Source organism: Balaenoptera borealis (assembly GCF_965194805.1).
Source record: "Balaenoptera borealis genome assembly, chromosome: 20".
In the NCBI taxonomy this organism is placed as follows: Eukaryota; Metazoa; Chordata; class Mammalia; order Artiodactyla; family Balaenopteridae; genus Balaenoptera; species Balaenoptera borealis.
The window spans coordinates 3,299,174-3,305,208 of record NC_138879.1 but is presented as its reverse complement, the minus strand read 5'-3'; the positions used below and the strand labels follow the sequence as shown (position 1 = coordinate 3,305,208).

The window sequence follows — 6,035 nt, the reverse complement described above, 5'->3', positions numbered from 1 at the left end:
GCAGGCAGATTCTCAACCACCGCGCCACCGGGGAAGCCCCTGTCCACTATTTTTTAAAATATAAATACGAGCGTGTGTTTTATCCCATTATCTGCTCATCTATGAATTCATCTTGTGTTTATAAGACTTTGGATTTTGAGAGTGTTTTCAAGCTCCTGAAGCTCAAAAGCTCTGAAAAATAAATGTATTTGTTTGTTATTGCCATGGATTGTTAACAGATGTCATTATACTCTCCGGTGAAAGGTTTAGGTTCCGAAGATACGTAAATCTGGGTTCAAGTAGACTGAGCTACCTAAAATTTTTGAGAAACTACCCTTCTAAGTGTGAGTTTCCTCATCCAGATGATAGGCCTGCATGTGGTACCAAAATCATACGATTGTTGTGAGAATAAGCTGAAATTACCAATTTCGATGATTAATGAGTGACATGTAGTAAGCACTCAATTGATGATGAGGATTACAGCTAATTTTAGTTAATGAATAAAATATAACATTACTAGATTATAGTTGAATCAAGATTACAGTACGAGGATCTCTTCATTCGTAATCATTTTTTGAAATAATAAACTTGATTCCCCCTTATGTTAATCTACTGTACCCAGATAAATATTGAAAGCAGAAATATCATTTTCAGCTTTATGTAAGGACATCAAGCTGTAATTAATCAACAAGAGTGGGAAGTAGATTTACAGACACCAGCCCTGGATTTTGATAGATCAGGCGTGTGAAATTACAAGGTATTGATTTAAGCAAAACACACTCAATATAGCCTCTCTTTATAGCCTCGGTCTAAATTACAGCATTTTGTAGTGGATTTATGGCTTCTGAAGACTAACTCCACTGGAAGAAGTGATTGTTTCTTGATGTCTCACTGGAGTGAGGTTATTAGTTTTGTACAAACAGCACCATGTTCCTGGTGTCATTCAGCAAAAACTGTTATCTGTCACTTGGATAAAATCTTATACACACAAATATTGCCCCACAACTTTGCAGGGCACAAAGTGGAAGATAAATCCAACGTAAGACACAACAGAATCAACATTCCAAATGATCTCACCAGACAGGGAGCAGTGACATTTAAGAGAACAAATGTAAATTCTAACATTCCGATTCAAAAATAGTCACTGAAAAGACACAAGATGGGAGGAATCAATTGAAGTCGTTTCCCAAAGAGAAATCCAGGAAATACTACAGTTATCCAAGAGGATAAGGCATCTGTCCCCCCACCAAACGGTGCATCATCGTGTTCCTTCCTCCTTCCCAACTGCATACAGGAATGCATCCATCTAAATAAATCAATGCGTATTAATGCGTAAATCACCAAGTAGTTGAAGTAATCCAAAACATGGAGTGGATCTAAAGCAGATATCCTTTCTGACTCCTGTATTCTCTATTTTTAATGGGGTCAACATTTACACACACACACCCACCTTCACCCAACTTAGAAACCTTTTTGACCCTTTCTCTTACAAATAGTTAGCGAACAGTTTCCTTTTCTTGGCTCCATCTGCCCAACTTTTCATCTTAATTTTGATGCCAATTCTCATTCTTTTGGGGGCTCCTACTGCCCAACCTGTTATTCTGTCTCCACTTTCTCCTCTGTAGGGTCTCTTTGTTATGCCTCATCCTTCTGAAATGCACACGGGATCCTAGCATTTCTCTGCTTAAAATTCTTCCATAAATACCTGTAACCTAGAAATCAAGTCAAGATGCTTTTCCCGAGCATAGAAGCCCCCTTTTAACCTCCTCGGTAGCCATGTATTTCTATGTTCCATCATGTTGAACCCTTGAGCTACTTCCCTCAATATCCCAAGCTTTCACAAGCCAGTGTCTTTTGCATGTTCCTGTCTTTGTCTAGCATTACCCTCATTTCCTACTTCTTATATTTTTCATGCTTCAAATCTAAAGGCAGAAATCAAATCTGTATGGGAAAATCAGCTGATTTATCCTCTGTTCCCTTTTCAATGTATATGCTTTGTCTCATACGTGTTCACGTATATGCCTTTTTCTCAAGCAATGATGAACATCTTACAGTTTTATATCACAGTGGTGTACCACCAGCCTCTGTAGACTAACCGACACACTGGTGATATAAAGATTTGAAAAATGAATGCATTATTTGGAGGAATGGGCATATCAGATAATTAGCATAAAGTGATTCTTCAAGCTGAATTGTGAAATTTGGAAGTCATCATTGATTAGATAATTTCCATGCTATAATCCTGTAAAGTAATGACATTCCTTTGTTTTGAATAAATAAAATAAGACTCGGGTATAATTCGGTGAAGAATGCTTATGACTAGGTCCTTAGTATGCTTTTCTCTTGGCATGTGACTTTCTCCCTAAATTCTACAATAAGAAGCATGCATTTATCTCCCACATTGGAAAGCCTTGACCTAATTTTAAGGAAATCCTAGAAGAATCTGTAGCCATTAACTTTGGGGCTGATGTTTCCGAGAAACAAATCAATCAATATGTGTCAGACTGTCACAAAACTGCAGGCACATTTCCAGGATAGGAAAGCAAATGGCCACAATTTCACCCACGACTTACTCCCATTCTTGAGCCAATAATTGCTAGGGAAATACTATTTTTAATTGAGCAAGTGATTCACGTCTCTTGAGTACAGAACATGCATTCCACGCGGTGCAAATCACCAGCTGACGATAGCTCAGAAAGTATGCTGGTCAGCATCTCTATCAGAGCTGGGTGTCCCAAGTCCTGAAATGACATGACATGTACCCAGTTGTTCTTAAGAAAATTTCTAGAAAATTCTCCGAACGGTACATATTGATACATCGATCTGCTGTTGGAAAAATGCCTTCTTTGGGGGCCTTAGCATTTTAATCTTCTAAATGGCAATCTCCCAAGAAATAGGTCACCTCACCAACACGGCAATACCACTGGTTTGGTTGGTTTCCAAGGATACTGAAGGGAAGGTAGACACATTGTAAAATGGAGCCTTTGCCTAAAAATAAGAGAAAATTATAGAGATGGGGAAGTCACCGATTAATTGCATTCACCACAGCAGTCCATTTAGAAACTGAGGCTGTGAGATGATAAATTTTCAGAGGTCCCTGATATTTTCTAATGGTGAGTTTGAGCCTCAACTTACTCTGGGTCCTGTTCGATGATTGTATCAGGAATTTCCTCTTTGAAAACCATGATTTTAAATAGGATTAACCTGTTAGGGAGGAGGAATTCTAAACCGGAGGGAGACTAAACTGCTACAAACTACACTGCTACCCATCCTTAGTTGTGTTTTCGCTTACTTGAGCCCTGCCCAGCCACTGATCCTTGTGCAGAGCTGTCTGAACCACACTCGGAGGGAAGACTCACAAAAAATAATTGAAGAATAAACCTTCTGCCCAGGCCAATTGGGTAAATTGCCTTTGTGCTTTTCCATGACTTGCTTTTGCCAGATAGAATACTTGGCACTCAAGACAGTGGTGTTGGACCAGATTTTGGAGCAATGGGGTTTTTGAAAATGATTTATTTTTTCCCTCTGTCACAGACAGTTACTCTGGCACAGATGGCTTCTCTGAACGATGAGCCCAGAGTCTTTTCCATCAGATTTTGCCATTGTAAAAATCTATCTGCTGTAGTCTCTCTGACTTGTTTGCTCTGCATATCCAAGAGAAGATGTAAGAAAGTTTAGAATGAAGACCAAATTTTCGCCCCAAACATGTGTAGCTCCAAGACCTTCAGAGATGGCTCTGTGACTGTGATAAGCTGAATACTTCTTTCCCTTCCAACCCTGTTCCTCCTATGAAATTCCATCTTCAACAAATAATGTTAATAGGGGAAAAAAAACAACTAGACAAGAATGGAAAATTATAGCTGTCTTTCCCTGGACTAATAAGCAAGCTTAGATTGGGTTATATAAATGCTCAGTACTTGTTGTGGACCTTTCCCAACAGATCAAGACCTAATTAGGAACATCATACTAACATGGTAGGAGGAATTACGTTAAGAGAAATGATTCTGTCAGAAGTTGGCCATGAAGACAATGCAGGCAAGATCTCAGGGGATATCTAGTTTCTGTGGAAGGAAATCTGCCTTTGGAAAAGAATCGACTTTTCCTGAGAAACAATTGTGTGCCATAAATGTAAATCTATAAAGTCCTGAAGACTTTGTGGATCCTTAGCCCCATTTTGCAGATAGGTAAACTGAGAATTAGAAAGTTGCAGGAGATACAAAAGATCAACTCTCAGTTTGAATACCGCAGAGCTCTGCACCCTAGGATAACATACTCCCTCCATGTAAATCACATGTGGGATACGGCGATTAATGGGATTTTGGTGGAGAGGAAAGGTGATAATGATGCATTCCTTGAGATCATTAACAGAGAAGAAAGATGGAATCATGTGCCTGGCATAATAAGTCACTCCCACAGGGAGCTACGATCGCTAATGGAGAAAACGACAGTGATAACTGCAAGATATAACAACACCACATGAAACTCAGCCAGAATTTGAGCCCATCACAGCAAAATGGGGCACAAGGAATCATCTAATTCCGCTGAACAGATTTGGCAAGAGAGGACAAGAATGAACATGACCATTAATCATGATTAATTATTGTACTTCTATCTGTCACAACTGTGCGAGTTACCAGTATACGGTATGGGATCTTTAAAGGAGTATAAATGTATTCCTACATTTCTGTATCGGTGCATTGTATACTTTGGGTACCTAAAATTAGATTCAGCAAAGATTCTATACGAAATAAATAAGTGACTTTATCAGGAAATAGGGACATGTGTACATGTGTACGTGTGTATGTATTTTGTGTGCACCAGCCACACAAAATAAAAATTGCACTGGGGATAACCCTGTCAGAGTTTTTGAGAGCCTTGACTCAACTCTGTAATTTCTTTTTTTTTTTTTAAGATTTATTGATTGATTGATTGATTGATTGATTGCTATGTTGGGTCTTTGTTTCTGTGCTAGGGCTTTCTCTAGTTGCGGCAAGCGGGGTCCACTCTTCATCGCTGTGCACGGGCCTCTCACTATCGTGGCCTCTCTTGTTGCGGAGCACAGGCTCCAGACGCGCAGGCTCAGTAGTTGTGGCTCACGGGCCTAGTTGCTCCGCGGCATGTGGGATCTTCCCAGACCAGGGCTCGAACCCGTGTCCCCTGCATTGGCAGGCAGATTCTCAACCACTGCGCCACCAGGGAAGCCCAACTCTGTAATTTCTGACAAGTCATTTCTCTTCGTTGGTGATCAGTTTCCTCATGAGCCATGTTGAAACAATGGCAACACAGCTACATTTCCTCACTTGTAAATCGGGAGTACGCAGGAGACGATTTTGAAAAATAAATGAGAGATAAAGCAGTCAGTACAGTCCTGTGCCATAATGTCAAACTAGTACTCACTGCTATTTTTTATTATCAATCTGACGAGCTAGTTGAGCCAGATGTGCTCCAAGATTCATTCACCACCCCCCGCATCTTCATTTTTCACATCATGGTCCCTTGGTCCATTTTTTTAAAAAAAATCTCTGTATATTCCTCCTCTCTTATTCATAACTAAGCCATATATCTTACTTGTCATTAATACCCACCCCACCCCTGCAAGGAACGATATATGCTTTTTGTTCATTTGTTTACCAAGTTTACAAAATATATTAAAATTGACATCTCCTTTTAATGAGTGAATCAGAAAAAAGCAGTAAAGGCCAACAAAAATGAGATAGAACGATCTAAAAGCTCACAACAGCCATTTGCAAATCCTCCTGAGTTTGAGGACAGATATTATTCCTTTTCAAACCTTTGTTATGTATGTAAGCCAAATACATACATAAACTATTCAAATAATATCTATAAAATTGCTTCTTTTGATCAGAGTAGCCATTGATTTATTAATTTAGCTTAAAACATAGTTCAACAGTAGTAAATAAAGCATAAATGTGAACTCCAATTATGTTATTTTAAAATGTCATTGAATTCACAATGGAGTACATATTAGAATAGATGGTTAACAAACTGAAAAATGAAAATTTCAGTCTCTCAAATCTCTCCCTAGAGTAAATTAA

The 6,035-nt window shown here is 39.0% G+C and overlaps 2 long non-coding RNA genes across 2 annotated transcripts in view; both read left to right on the top strand.

Moving 5' to 3' along the window:
* Positions 1–6,035, top strand: part of LOC309617797 — a 502,721-nt gene that overhangs the window by 275,927 nt on the left and 220,759 nt on the right. The gene's annotated exons all lie outside the window — the stretch shown is intronic.
* The window catches only part of LOC309617788, a 48,537-nt gene that overhangs the window by 17,414 nt on the left and 25,088 nt on the right, over positions 1–6,035 (top strand). The window lies entirely within an intron of this gene.